Source organism: Miscanthus floridulus, chromosome 17, assembly GCF_019320115.1.
Source record: "Miscanthus floridulus cultivar M001 chromosome 17, ASM1932011v1, whole genome shotgun sequence".
In the NCBI taxonomy this organism is placed as follows: domain Eukaryota; kingdom Viridiplantae; phylum Streptophyta; class Magnoliopsida; order Poales; family Poaceae; genus Miscanthus; species Miscanthus floridulus.
In genome coordinates this window covers 95219114-95235344 of record NC_089596.1, presented here as the reverse complement: position 1 = coordinate 95235344, position 16231 = coordinate 95219114, and the positions used below count along the sequence as shown (strand labels likewise).

Genomic DNA, 16231 nt, shown 5'->3' with positions numbered 1-16231 from the left:
CCCCTCTCCCGGCCCGCCGCCCCCGGATCCGGCCCTCCCTCTCCCGGATCCAGCCCCTCTCTTCTTCCATGACTCGCCCGCGGCGTCCGACCCGCCGCCCCAGCAGCCGCTGCCACAGGCAGCTTCCCCGGCGTCTGCGGTGCCGAGGCCGCTGAGCGTGGCGCACATGCGGAGACTCTCCCTCGACGCCGCCTTCTTTGGTGGCCTCTCGCTGCACGGAGGAGGCAGGGGCGTGGCGGGGCACAAGAGGAGCGGCTCCATGGACGGGGCCACCTCGCCGTTCGAGGGCGAGTCCACGTCGTCCTCCATGCTGCCGGGCTACGCCAAGAAGGTCGTGCCCGACGACAAGCTCGCCGAGCTCACGCTCCTCGACCCCAAGCACGCCAAGAGGTGAGCAGGCAAACGCCATCCGCGTCCGCGAGCTGTCTTCCCCTTGAAATTGCCGGCGAGATCCAGGGAGGGGGCGTGGATGGTGGTGGCGGCGTGGATGCGGCGTGGTGCGGGCGTGGATGGTGGCGGATGCGGCGTGGTGCGGGCATGGATGGTGGTGGCGGCGTGGATGGTGGTGGTGGCGGCGGTGCTAGTGGTGCGGGCGTGGTGTCGGCGTGCCATTTTTTTATTTTTTTTTTGAAAAAAAAAGTTTGCCAAGTGTTTTTTGGGCACTCGGCAACGTCTTTGCCGAGTGCCCGACAAAAAACACTCGGCAAACTTGCGTTTGCCGTTAAAGGGTTTGCCGAGTGTAACACTCGGCAAACCCTTTGCCGAGTGTTTTTGGGGCTTCGCCGAGTGCCCCTGGCACTCGGCAAAGTCCCTATATCCGGTAGTGCGGGCACTCGGCAAAGTCCCTATATCCGGTAGTGCAACATGAGAAAGTAGAACGGTGTTAACAAAAAAATGTAGATATTCACAAATAGAGTAACTAAGTAGGTCTGCTGAAATAGCTCAGCGATACCCATGGAAATTAAAGGATCTGCATACAAGCTTTCCTTTGAGCACAGGGACATGAGATTCATTCTCTAACTTCAGTGTCCATTTGACAACCACTTTGAGAAGCATGGTATATAAGGATATAGGGGCATACCGAAAGATCGTCCCAGAGTCTTGATAGCATGCACTTTGTTGTTCATGAAATCGTACGACACAAGAGCACGTCGTATTCCCGTCCCCACAGTAGCAGTAGTAAGAAAAAACAAAGGAGATCTTGTGGATGGATTGCATGCACTGTGTAAGATTCTGTGGATGCAAACGGTGTGGCGGTATGCTTGAGCATCCACTCATGTCCTCCACCGTAGTCCTCAGGAGCCCAGATCGACAGCCGATAACCATTACTATGTATATCATCCGTATCCTCCACAGCATAGAAGCAGCCCCCCGAGACAGCCCGATGAACTCAAAATTCCTCGGAGCAGGGATTGTTCTCCATGTCTTCCCATCTTTATCAACTGTGACTATCGAAGGTGAAGAACCAGAGGTTGCCAGTTGCAAAGTGCCATTGAAGAAGGCAGTTCTTATTTGATAACGATCAATGATAACGATCTGCCTGTATGCCCATCCTCTGGTTACCGATGAGTATATCTGCACTCTGGCGACCTTTTCCCTGATGCACGACCAAGAACACTCTGAAGTGGGAGGACTAGTCTGGGTCAAACCCCAACTATAGCTGGCCATTTGGCCTGGGCACTACGGGCCGGCCCAAGCACGGCACTAAGTAGCACGGCCCGGCCCGACGGTCTTCGCGCAAGTGCTTGGCACGGCCCGGCCTTAGTGCTGTGTCTGGGCCGACATTCTGGCCCGTAGTGCCGGTACGGGCACGGCACGCTACATGGGCCGGCCCAGCAGCGGCACGGCTCGGCCGTAGGTGGCCGTTGGATCCCCGGCCTTGCTCCCATCGGACCGTTGGATTCGGCCGTTGGAATCGGGGATACAAAACTCGTCCCGGCCGCATCTCGCTCTCGCTCCGTCGCCCTAATTCATTTGCTCTCCCAGTCTCCCCCGCAGCGCCGCCTCGCTCTCCCCTCTCGGTGAGCCGGCGTCGCCGCGTCGCCGCGTCGGCAACTCGCTCTCCTCTCTCGCCTCCGACTTCCTCTCTTCTCGCTCTCCCGTGGCCTCTGGAGCCAACGCTGGCCCGCACTGGCACAATCCCTAATCCTAACCCTTGGTCAATCCCTAACCCTAACCCTTGATCTCGCTTCGTCCCCGCCGGATCCGTCGTCGACCTCGCCGGATCCGTCGGTTTCCTCCCCGGATCCGTGCCTCGTCGACCTCGTCGGTTCCGTCCCTCATCGTCGACCTTGCCAGATCCGTGCCTCGTCGACCTCGCCGGCGACTCTGGTGCTCTGGCTTTGAAGTATGCTTGTGTTTTTGAGTTGAATGAGGGATTAGGCATATATAGTGCTCGGGCCGGCACGGGCACTGCAGTGCCGCCGTGCCCTATGGCATGGCATGGCATGCCTAAGGGCTCTTAGTGCCATGCCTGTGCCAGCACTTAGGCACGACGGCACTACACGGCACGGCACGGCTAACCTATCGTGCCGCGTAATGTCGTGCCTAGCCGTGCCGTGCCTCATCGTGCCTGTGCCCGTGTCGTGCTGGGCGGCCCGTTTGGCCACCTATAACCCCAACCAAATAACTGGTGGCCTGAATCTCCCCATCGGTTCTATGTTTGGCAAATTGATCGAGTTCCTGGTCGCAAGGTTGCAAACGAAATAGCGAGATGATCCATGTTTATTATACATATAGTGGTCCGCGATATCAATGTTTACACTTTCGGCTGGCAAGGAGGAGAAGAGAGGGCCCTCCATGAGCGGGAATCTTCCCGACGTGCTAAAAAAGCGGAAGTGGGCAGCGGAGTATGTGCCGAAGAAGCTGGAAAGAGTCCGGCGGATCATGTCGGGACAAGAGCAGAGGGCGAACCATGACCAGGAGACACACTTGAAGCGGTAGAGCGACCTGTAGGGGACCTGTGCGAGGATCTCGGAGATGAGGTCGTCGGTGAGCCTGGCCACGCTCCTGAGGCGACGGTGGCGGTGGCTCTTCGGATCCGAGACGCAACTTTTCAACAGGAATGCATTACAACACATGTGTGTTTCTTCCTTCGTTGGCACATGGATTTTCTGTCCGTCGGATCCATCTCGCGCGCGTCTGCTAGGCGTCGGATGTGGTCTGCTGTCTTTGTTTCTCTGACCTGTGGACCTGGATGTCGGCGCTAGTTTTGATTTTTTGGGAGTCGCGCCCGATTCAGTGACGTCCGTCCCCCACCCCACCCATCCCACACCCTCCATTTCCATTTCGTTTGGGCTTCTTCCAGGCGACTCCAGGCGACGCGCCGCTCTCCTTGGGCGGCCGACCGGTGATTTCTAGGGTTCGTTGAGGTAAGTTCTCTCCGCTCCCATCTTGTCTTCCATGGATGCTAGGGCCTACCGGTGATTTCTAGTGCGTTTTGGTTTGTCCCCTTTCTTCAGAATGTTGTTTTCCCAGCCATCTCCGACGAGTGTCCTACTGAGAGTACGTCGCTGCCACGCTCTTTCTTGCCCTGCGGCGCCGCGCTGCGACTCCACCAGCGGAAGCCCCCGAACCCCGGCACCGTTCTAGCCCCCGAACCCCGGCCTCCACCGGTGGAATCGCCGGATCCTGTCGGCACTCTCCGCCCAGGCCGTCCCCCCGAGCTGCACCGGTGGAATCCGCCGGATCCCGTCGACGCTCTCCGCCCAGGCCATCCCCCGCGCCGTGCAGAAATTTGTACGCGCATCTCACCCTCCCTGGCAGACTCGCTACCGCGCGCGGCGATGAGGCCCGCTGTCGGTTGTCGTGGCAATTTGTAGGATAATCTGCTCTCTAGCTTTCCCTCCCACTCTCCCAGTGACCCAGTCCCAGATCTGCCGCTCCTCTGTCTCAGATCATGACTGAAGCGATTTTTGTGAACTTTTTTGCAGGGGTTGTGTTATGTTAGTCCTTGTTAATTAGGGTTTTGTTTGATGGATTGTTCTAGTATTTGATAGGGTATTTGTGGTTGATTGAGGACAGGTAGTGGGGATTTGTCGAAAAACGAAAGGTCATAGGGGAGGAGACAGCAAGATGTAGTGACGGGGAGGGACACCTTGATAGGGATTGTATCTTTCAAGTAAACAATCATGTATTTGTTAGCCTAACATTTTGTTAGCCTAGCTTGATAGGGTTTGATGGATTGTTCAAGTAAACAATCATGTAGGGAAATTTGCAACCGCTGGCCTGAGTACAGGCAACATGCAAGTAGTGCAGCGTAAGTAACTAAAGCATTTGTTCATTGCAAAGCAGAGCTCGAGGATGCCCCTGTAGGCCGTAGCATTTTGGCTGCTTACATTGATACATATCATGTGCTTTCTTTCTTGATATACGCAACGTGTTCCTATTTGGTGCCCATAACTTAGGCCTGCAGTAATATTGTATTTGTTAGCCTAGCACTGCCTATGGGTTGCCGACTTGTTTCAGCTCATATGCTGCGGTGTTGTTTGCTACTTCTCAGCCTGGTCGCTGTTGTGTGTTTAGCCTACTGGGTACGTTGCAAGCCTTGCTGATTTGTGGCCTACGAGGCTATGATCGGCTATACAATACAAGTTATTAAATGTTTAGGTGTTGCTCTCATTTGTGTGCTTTCTTCCCAGTAGGTTCAGCCTTCCTGTTGCCTTTGACCCATAAGTTTTGGTCCGGCTCTAAGTTACAATTTGTGTGTTGCTTACCACTAAGTCCAGTTCGTTCGTTACCTTTGAGTTCATAATTTCAGTTTACCTGTGAATTTCTATATTGTCAGACTGTCAAGATTTATGTTGCTTTCTTTGGTATCTTTGGTTGATTCCTGGAGGTTGTTTGTTGATTTACAAGTTCATGTATGGCTTGCCTTCCATTCTTTTTTTGTTTATTTCAGATTCAGATACTAATTCTGATTTACAGTGAGTTATTCGATAACTTGATGAGTTTAAATTTTTTTTTGTATGGTACTGAACTTCCATCAGAGTACGGTTCTCTATTCAACACAGACCCCATAAACTCAGCTCCTCCTACCTTCAATTTTTTTTTCATTTGGCTTTTGTTTTTTTAGTGTGGATTTACTTGATCATCTGGATACAAAACAAATCCTTTATGTAGCCTGCGCTTGTGTTGTGTTTAGGCTTGGCCAGTGCCTAGTGCTTGAGTCGATAGAATGTGTGTTTGTGATTTGCAAGTTTGAATTGACGAAGCAATAGCTTGGTGTGCATGGCCACCTGTGATTTGCAAGTTGTTTATTTAGCTCCTAATATTTGCGCGTTGCGATTCATTTCTCTGTCTCGTATTCACACCCCTGTGATCTGTTGGTGATTTTTGTGCGACATTTTTGTGGATTTTCTGTGGAATATAGATCCTGCTTTCTGCCGCGTTTGTCCGTGGAATATAGATATGTGATTGGTTTCGTTGTTGTACATCAAGCTTGTTGATGGCTAGTTGACATCCTGATTTAGGTGCAGAGATCCAAGGCTTGGAGGAGGGTACCCACTGAAGGCTGTCAGCAAGGTAATAATATTGTTAAGCCTGCATGTTGTGTGCTCGAGTGAAGTTTTTATTTTGATTTCATTGTTTCTGATCCCATGTTGAAATGAAAATAGTGAAACTTTATTTTCTCTATTCTTTACTCCGAATTTTAAAGCGGGTATCTGTATTGGCAAGTGTTTGGTGATTGGGATCAGTTAACTTGTGTCATATTTGGTAGGGTTTCTATAGAGGTCACGAGCATATTGGCATATGCAATTTGAGTCTCATTTCTAAGCCTTGATTTTCATTCAGAATTGAATGCCAGACTTAAAGTTATTTTGCTGGTTGCACAGGATATTTTTAACTTGTTATTTTATTATATAATAGTTGTTTTCTGACATTAAAAAAACTGTCAACCAGAAAGAAATTTTAATTGATATATTGATGCCTGCTACTTTTTTGAACCATGAAGCCATGTAACTGCTTAATTATGGAGGTAGAATGATGATGAACTAGTTATCTTGGTTATTTTTATCATACAGTGTTTAGCAATAGCTAAGGGTATATATGTTTGATTGTTTAGTGTGCTGAAGCAAACTTTACAGTTTAACCTATAACCTCTGCTTAGTTCTCTCTTTTTTTTTTTGGTGAATGGAGTATCAAAGAAATGTTTGTATTTTATGACAGATTTTGCTCTGTGAGGTCTGAATGAGTAGGTTCGTGTTTGTTTTGGATTTGTGGCTATGTTGACTATTAACCAATACGAGTGTCTTGCCATCGGAACTTGGTTTGTTGCCTGAAATTTGTGGAGCAATCAGAATAGCATATCATGGTATGAATAATACTGATGAACACATAATCATGTCTATTAAGCATCCAGCAAGAACACATCTTGGCAGCCTACTGAAGTGAACCTTAACTATCAAAATCACGCCTCATTGGGTATTGTATTTCCTAAGATAGCACAAGGTGATGTAAAAATTGAAAGACTATTGGAATTTGTATCTCTTTATATGATTCTATTAGCATTGGAATCTAGATTGGTTTCAAACATTTTGCTTGAGTATCATTGTTTATCACACTAGATTGTAACCTATTGTGCAATAGTGCAATTATGGAATGTTGTTTTAGCAAAATTTGTGATCTGTGATGAAATAAAAGATAGATCAAGTAATTTGATAGGTGCTTGGGCCTTACAAAAGCTAGCCCTTTATCTTCCTTGTTCCCTTCCAATGCTTGTGATACGGGGACAAACCAATGTTGTGTGGTTAGTTTCTCACATTTGCCAATTTCTTACTCTGTTTGAACATGGTGGTGATACTGATTCCATCCTACTGTCATGGCCTTTCTAGCAGAAGAGGTTCTTTGATGATCTATTTAGTTATCACATTTGACTGTAGTTACTTTTTCACTACATAATACAGCAAATTGTGCAGTTAAGTCTAAAAAATGATTACAAGTTGGAGTAATGCATTCAAAGCGCTGGAGATTGGAAAAAAATTATAAGTTCAATACCGTTGATGTTATCTATCCAAATAGTTGCCATGATTAAGGACATGCTTGTTGAATATGAGAACATGCTTGTTGATGGTTCAATATGAGAAGGCTGCAATGAAACTATGCGGCCATGTAACTTGTGCTCCTTTTCCTAGAAGAATTCGCTATGGTTGAATATGAGAAGGCTGCCATGGTATTACTAACTCAGTTGTAATAGCTACACTTACCTTCTCATTAGTTCACTATGAGTAGTAATAGGAATAGAGGACATGGGGAGATTTGTGATGATTCTGTGAGGTAGTTTTTTCTAGTCTGAACCTGTAGTGTTAGCACAAAGCAGTGTAGAGCTAGTTCAGTTGTAATCCGTACTTATGTTATTTCTTTATTTGTATTGTAAGCTTCCAATATGTTGATTGTAGCTTTAATATTTTCATCTTTGATCATTTGAGTTTAGATGGACAGGCGCATGCGGAGCTCTTCATGTCCCCCTGTTATTCAATCGTCAGCTCCTCGCGTTGAAAGGGAACCTATTTTAGTAGAGTTGCCTTTGAAAGACGACGATGTCTGTGCTATCTGCTTGGGTGTCTTAGATATCAGAAAAGAGGACGATGACGAAGCTACTTTAGAGGCTGCCATGGAGACACTGAGGGTGCTGCCTTGTATGCATGTATTCCACAAGATATGCATTTTTGAGTGGCTTGGTAGCGATAAGTCGTGCCCTCTGTGCCGATATAGGTATCCTAATGTAAATGATGGTGATGATGTTGAGTTGTAGTTTGGTTAGTTGATATTATAAGTATTGGTTTTTTTATGAATACCAATTATTGCTGGCTTGTAATTATTATATTGAACTATGATATATAATATATTTGGCTCTAGTTATTCCAGTGATCTTAGTTCATTTCTGTCCTAAAATTCATGTCATTGAGTTGTTTGGAGTTTCAGGTTATTTTTTTCAAGAAGGCTCTTAGTTATTTTTTTATTTGTTCTGTAAGCGTCCAATTACTTTTTGAGCTAGTTGTTTTGCTTCTTCTTTTATTGGCTACAGCTAGCAATGAGGTCATTAACCAATTTTTTTTGTTATGTTATGTAGCCATGGATGATGATGAGTTTCTTTCGGATGCTGATTTTGGAAATGGTGAGAGTGAGGATGACTTTGCTATAAACTCTGAAGAAGACAACAACTCTGATTCTATGATGTTGGCGAGGTACTAAGTTCACTTGATTTTGTTTTGTTTGTGCACTTGTGTATTATAATAATATGATATATGTTTTGCCTTTTTTAGGATCGAACTCCCACATATGATGATATTGATACTGCTGAGATGCTGAAGACTTTCAAGCATGTGCAGGAAGCCTTATCTAGGGTATGTTTTGAAATTTGTGTGGTGAAGATTCCTATATTTAAATTGTAGCATAGTTGTCTGATATAGACTAGTTACAAAATTCTTAGGCCAGGGAAATCATGTTTATGTTAATATTTTGTCTATTCCTTGACGTCTAGTTATCTATGTACTATTGTTCTCTTTAAACCAGAACAGTTGGAAGAATAATAATATATTTACACCATATCTTTTGTAGTGTGATGCAAGCCATTTCTTTGGTTTTTTTCTTACAGTTTGCTAAGTTTGTTAGCAACAAAGGGAAATCAAGACGGTCTGACGTCTGGATGCGTTCTGGAAAGGTAAATTCAGTACCTAACTAATCTTCTTTTTTGTTTGTCACCACGTTTACTGAATTTAGTAGCTTAACTAGAATTTTTATATTATTTTTTTGCATCGATTTTTAGATTAACAGAACTGTCAGAGGTAGGGGTAAAGGGAAATCAAGTGCTGTTGCAAGTACATCAGAGAGAGCATCCTCTAGGTTCAATAGTAAGTGAAAGGATCAAGATGTCCAAGAGGGGGATGAATTGGGTTAATTCTAAATTTCTTTACAATAATTAAATCCTATGTGAAGAAGTTCTAGCACTCTTGTGGTTGACATGAGCGCTTTTGTTGGATGGGTATTTGCAACTTGCTTTCCGGCTTGACATGCACTACAAAGCTTGTCCTTCTCAAACTTCACATCCTTCAACCCTCTCACCAAATCATTCTTCATAAGCTTCTTGAGTGAGGTCATCCCAACATGAGCAAGTCTTCTATGCCAAAGCCACCCAAGTGTTGTTTTGGTGAATAGGCATGTCTTCAAGTCACCATCATGATCAAGATTTTCTAGCACAATGGTGTTGTAGATTTTGAACTCTTCAAACTCTTTCTTTAGCTTTTTATTGTCATGCTTGAGCTTAACATACTCATCATAGTCATTGCACTCAACCACTTGCTTGCCTTTGCCACTAGATCCTTGCTCAATGCTCTCATCAATTAAATCATCACATGATGTAGCTATATCAATCTTAACAACATCGTTAGTAGCATCATGTGGCTCATTGGGTAAAAATTCTTGAGCAATAACAAGATTGTCATGATTAATCTTGAGAGTAGTATATTCATCTTTTAGCTTGTTATGGCTAGTGATGAGCTCTTTGTGCACCCACTCAAGTTTATCATGTTTATCTTTAAGCTCTTTCTTAGAAGATTTGAGCTCCTTGAGTTTGGATGACATAGCATCATTTGCTTCTCTAAGCTCAACACTAGCCTTTTCGGCTATTTCACATTTAACTAAAAGAGAATCATTTTTAATCTCAAGCTTTTCATTTTTAGCTCTAGTCTTTATAATGATCTTAGTGTATTTCTTTAGCAATTTAGCAAGATCATCATAAGTAGGTGACTCATATTCATCATCATCGCTATCACTATCACTATCATCATTATGAGCATGATCATCACCACTACTATCATCATCATGTGATACCTTTCGTTCACCTTTAGCCATAAGGCATAGGTGTGTAGAGGATGATGGCGGTGGTAGCGGTGAAGGTGATGAGTCAATAGCAATGGCGGCCACCTTTTTGTTGTCACTATCATCATCGGATGATCCACTAGATGAATCAATGTCCGTGAGCCAATCACCGACGATGTAAGCCTTTCCACTCTTCTTCTTCTTGTGGAAATCCTTCTTCTTGCCATCTCTCTTCTTGTATGGCTTGTTCTTTTTCTTCTCATCTTCATCTTTATTGCTTGAGTCATCTTTCTTACCCTTGTTCTTGTTCTTGAACTTGTCTTTCTTGGGCTTTGTGCATTGGTGAGCTAGATGACCAAGTTCTCCACAATTGTAGCAATCCATCTCAGAGATTGGCTTCCTTCTAGAGCTAGTGAAGAACTTCTTCTTCTTGTCATCAAACTTGATGCCACTCTTGTTGAGCTTCTTTAGCATCTTATTGGTCTTCTTCACCATGAGAGCAAGACTTTCATCATCAACTTTGTCATCACTTGAGCTCTCATACTCAAGTTTTGCCTTGCCCTTCTCTTGGCTAGCTTTGAATGCTAAGTCCTTATCTTTCTTCTTGGTAGAGGATGAGCCATCTTGTGGCATGATGTGCATGTACATCTCATGAGCATTGATCTTCCCCAAGATTTGTGTCGGTGTAGCGGTAGAAAGATCACCTTGATGTAGCATGGTCACAATATGCCCATATTTGTCAATGGGGAGGACACTCAAGATCTTTCTTACAACATCAGATGGTTGCATTTGAGTGAGTCCAAGCCCATTGACTTCCTCTACAAGAACATTCAAACGTGAATACATTTCATTAGCACATTCTTTAGGAAGCATTTTAAAAGAGTTGAGCTTTTTCATGACAAGATGATAGCGTTCCTCACGCTCACTCTTAGTTCCCTCATGGAGCGCACAAACGTCCGACCATAGTGCATGGGCGTCTTTATGGTTCCTCACCCGATTGAACACATCTTTGCAAAGGCCTCTAAAGATGGTGTTTCGAGCCTTTACATTCCACTTATCATAATTCACCTCATCGCCTTGTAGGTTAGTAGCATCCCGAGGTTTTGGGAAGCCTTGTGAGGCGGCTCTAAGGATACCAACATCTGGAGCCTCTAGATACGCCTCCATGCGAATTTTCCAATAAGGAAAGTCATCTCCCTTAAAGATAGGAGGAGGTCCATCCCCGTGAGACATCTTGCTCTAGGCGGTTAAGCCTAAAAACATGAGCACAAGGCTCCGATACCAATTGAAAGGATCAAGATGCCCAAGAGGGGGGTGAATTGGGCTAATTCTAAATTTCTTTGCAATAATTAAATTCTATGGTTAGCCCAATTAACCCCTTGTGCCTAGATAGTGTTTCTAATTGCTCTACAGCACAAAAGACTTGCAACCTAAGTTCCAATCCTACTCTAGCTTGGCAATTCTTTGAATGTAAAAGACAAGAATTGAATTACACAAAGTAAATGCTCAAAGTAAATAGAGAGGGAGGAACGTGGCGATGTTTTGCCAAGGTATTGAAGAGTCACCACTCCCCACTAGTCCTCGTTGGAGCACCCACGCAAGGGTGTAGCTCCCCCTTGATCCGCGCAAGGATCAAGTGCTCTCTATGGGTTGATTCTTTGACACTCTATCACGGTGAATCACCCACAACCGCTCACAACATGAGTTGGGTCACCCATAAGCTCCACCGGGTGATCACCGAACTCCCAATCACCACCAAGCCATCTAGGTGATGGCGATCACCAAGAGTAACAAGCACGAACTCTCACTTGACCACGGCAAGCCTAATGAGAAGGTGGATGCACACTTTGCTACTCTTGATCTTCACTAATGAGAGCTCTCTTTGGGATTCTCAAATCTCAATCACCTCACTAGGACCTTGCTCTTCTGGGCACTCTCTAAGATGTTTCTCAGCTGTTGGAATGAACAAAAGTACCCCCACACACGAGCGGAGGTTGTATTTATAACACCGGCTAAAAAACAAACCATTATGTGCCTTTGTGGGGTGACCGGACGCACCGGTCAGTATACCCTGAGCTCTAGTGGTTATGAGTTGACCGAACACTGGCAGCGTCTGATCAACACTAACCGGACGCATCCGGTCACATTTTCCTCTTACTGGAATCTTACTGATGTCGACCGGACGCTGGACCTCCAGAGTTCAGTCACTTGCTGAGCAGCGTCCGGTCAGTAGTCGGAACCTAATCAGCAACCAGTCAGCATTAACTGGACGCGTCCGATTAGGATTCTCCCTCTTTAGGACCTTATTGGAGTCGACTGGACGCTGGCCCTCAGCGTCCGGTACCACGACCTCGTAGCGTCCGGTCACCCCGCAGAGGCACATAACGGTTCGTTTTTTAGCCGGTTTTATAAATACAACCTCCGCTCATGTGTGGGGGTACTTTTGCTCATTCCAACAGCTGAGAAACACCTTAGAGAGTGCCAAGAAGAGCAAGGTCCTAGTGAGGTGATTGAGATTTGAGAATCCCAAAGAGAGCCCTCATTAGTGAAGATCAAGAGTAGTAAAGTGTGCATCCACCTAACTCACTAGACTCACCTAGGTCAAGCTACCCGTTCATACCCCTTAATAGTATGGCCAAAGGAAAAACAAAGCCCTAAACTACTCTAAGTATCTCTCCAACTCCAATCGACACTTAGAACTAGTCCATCCTTAACCTTGTCGTCCATCCTTTGAAAACCGAAACGATTTCCATCGTAGGGGCATACGAACCATGATTGCCCAATCGATCTCCATTACCATAACCTAACTCAATTGTTTCTATAAAACACACGTTAGTCACAGTAATCACGTATTGTCATTAATCACCGAAACCCAACTAGGGGCCTAGATGCTTTCAGTAAGTATTTTGGAGAGATAATTGTGAAATTGGATGAGCGTAAGAAGAAGATTATTCGGGATTAGGGTTTTGGTATCTTGCTAGAGTATGATGGTTGTTCGGCACCTAGAGGCTTTGTGCAGTGGATAGCAGATCAAGTTGATTTGAATTGTTATGGCATAGTTGTTGGAGGGAAAGTGATCCCATTTTTTGCAGAGGTAGTTCATCTTTTCTTAGGCCTTCCAATAGGTGGTGAAGACATTAGGGAAAATCATAATGACTCTACAAAGACCAAGTTTCTTTCTAAAATAGTTGAGGCTTCTTTGCCCCTGATCAAGACCTTTGGCGAGAAGTTGTTAGGTGACACTTTGTCAAATGATGATGTGTTTCGATACTTTATGGTTGTTGCTTTGTCCACTTTTCTGTGTGCAAACTCTAGTACTCTTCCTAGCCCGTAGTACCTTGGTGCTTTGATTGATGTATCTAAGGTGAAAGAATGGGATTGGTCCAAGTTTGTGTTTGATTGGCTATTTGCTTCGATTTCAAACTACAGAAAGAAGAATAGAAGCACTATTGGTGGCTGCAGATACTTTATTGCTATAAGTGTTTCTTTGTTGCTCCTTTCTTCTCTGTATTCTATTGTTTGTCTTGGATATGTACCCTATTTTAGTGATGTCTTTGAAATCTTTTGTAGGCTTATTATCTTGATTTTGTCAACTTTGGAAAACATAATGAGCTCCCCCAAAATCTGCTAAGGATCCTCTGTTGGAAGGGCTCGATGATTAACAAATATGCTTCTTATGATCGTGTGTCTAGTGAGAAGTATGGAAAGCGCCCAGTAAGTGTTGTCTGTTATATCACCGCCAAACTATGTGATGATTTCATTGTTTTTGAGTTCTCTTGTTGTATTACATGTTGTATTACATGACACATACATCTCTTGTTGTTTTTTAGATCACTGGCTGACTTAAATACATTTTGTGTAGGTGAAATCCATTGAGGACACTTGCTATGAAGAAGCATACCTACCGACAGATGCTCGTGATTCCTTTAGGAATACTCTAGATAAACATTGTGATTTCATCCGTATAGAGGTAGGTGCCTTGTCCAGTATGTTTATGAGTATTCTTCTATATTAAAAAATACATGATTCATATGGTACTATTAACTTGACATTACAGGACAAAGATGCCATGTGTGAGCTTTTCGAAAACCACTTGACAAGCCTTGGCTATAAGAGTCTCGACACACTTGTTGCCAAAATGTTTAAGTACATGCATGAGCGTTATTGTCATGCCGTCGGCCACCCACTGAGGCTCAGAATTCTAATGCCAGAGTGGCTTCTCCAGCACATGATAATGCTGATGATGGAGGTGTTGATGCTGTGCCTGCTAAAGATGAAGCCCCGCTACCTTCTCCAGCAGATGGTATTGTTCCAGAAGATGTCTTGGATCCGAGAATGGCTGTTGTTAGAGGTAAAATAGTTATGAAAGAAGTTGATGCTGCTGCTGGTATAGATGGCATTGTGGAAGATGTTCATCCCAAGGAAGAAGCTTTTGTGACTGAGAAAATGGAATCAGATGGCTTATACAATGCTTCTGGTACTAAGTATTGTGCTGCTTCTCAGCCAACTAAGATTCTTCCTTCGACTAACTCATCTGGTCATGGTAGATGAAGTGTTCTGTTTCATTTGTTTCAACATTGAATTAACTTTTGTATATCTTGTTCATACTGTTTATGCATATTTTTCATGTGCAGAATCAGGTGCAACGAATCGGAAGAGGAAAAAAATGCATCATCCCAGTCAACTGAAATTCTTCCTTCCAATGACTCACCAGCTCTATGTAGATGAAGTGTTCTATAACATTGGTTCAACATTCAGTTAACTTTTGTATCTCTTGCTCATATATTTTTTTGTATATTTCCAGGTGCAGCATCAGGTATAAGGAATAGCAAGAGAAAAAGCAAAGCATCCCAATCTTCGAGTCCCGACAGTGTAGGCTCTATGACTCAATGAAGACTCTCTACAAGGCTTCACAAATCCCCCCTCAGCTGCACAAATGTTGATAATGGTGGAATTGGAGGTACGGCGGACAATCCTATAATTATTGAGGAAGTCCTAGTGCAAACTTCTAAAGGTGCAATTAAACGTCAGAAGCTTCATCTAAAAGTGAGTATGTGTTTGTTAATGTTGTTTTTATTTTTGATGGATGACAATGGAAGCTGAATGCTTATCCATGTGATAGTGTGCTCTGGTCTTCTCTTGTGTCTTATCCTGCTAGATAGTACTAAGGCAGTGATCAAGTAAAGGAAATATCCTACTGACTGGACTTGTTACATTTGTTTTCCATTATTCAGGAAGGCAAAACAACTAGTGGAGGTGCTGCTCCCCCCTTGATTCCTATGGTTCAAGAAGGCGAAGCAACTAGTGCAGCTGTTGCCGCCCCCTCGATGAGTACGGTTGAGAAGGCCCCAGGTTTGTTCTGCTGATGAAAAAATGCTTAACAAATCTATGATATATGAACTGGGCACATGTTTGAGCATGGTCTCTATGTAGGACAAATAGGAGAAGCGCCCAGTCCAAAGAATCATATTGGTTATCTGAGTGGTCACGGTCTTTGTGGAGTGAAGAATGCCCAAGCTGCTTCAAGTGTTATTCCTCATGTTTTAGATCAAAAAAGTATCCCCTGCAGTTCAAAAGAAATTGAATTGGATGAAAATACAGCTCCTGCTCTGGATCTTAACGGTTAGTACCTATTTTGTAGTTTGCATTCTCTTTAGCAGTAAATTGCACTTTTGAAATTCTTAACGGTTAGCACTTTTTAGATTGCACTTTTATTAGCAGTAAATTGCACAATTGAAATAAAGCAATTATGGTATTTGACATGTTCAATATCCTTTGTTGTCACCTGTAATTTTCAATCTTCTTTACCATTTTCTTTTTTATTAACCAAGGAAAGCAGCTATTGAGAAACCTTGTATAAAGAATAAGGCTCCTTACTTTAATAGTCCTAGCATTCCATCTTTTAGAATGTTTGAATCTGAGGATGATTTGGGAAATTATGGTGAAAACCGTAAACTATGGCATCCTATTGGTCCATTATCAGGTGCTAGTACAGCTTGTCCTATTGATCGAGTGATATCTGGGATTCGACGTGTTGTATCCAATGACATGCATGAAAAAGTCAATTATGTGGTAATATGTTTGTAACCTGTTCTTTTTTTAAATTCATGGTTGTAATATGTTTGACTTATTCACTATACTATAGCACCTAATTTATTTTCACTTTTTGATAGGTTTAATCTGAGAGCAGCTTCTACTTCCGATTTAGCCCTGGACCATAAAATTGGACTTTTATTGATCGGATGAGTTCTAATCCATTTGGTCCAAGCGGTAGCGTGAGCAATCATGAAACTGTTGAGACCGAGAGAAATGACAATGTTGAAACTATAAGCTTGTTTATTAGATTGGATCAATTTTGTATTGTGACATATCTTGTTATCTCTTTTCTGTAACTAATATCGTAGTATTTCTT

At 43.8% G+C, this 16231-nt stretch overlaps 1 pseudogene; it reads left to right on the top strand.

Moving 5' to 3' along the window:
* Window positions 1-166: 166 nt before the first annotated feature.
* LOC136516023 (uncharacterized) lies at window positions 167-14723 on the top strand (annotated as a pseudogene).
* The last annotated feature ends 1508 nt before the right edge of the window (window positions 14724-16231 follow it).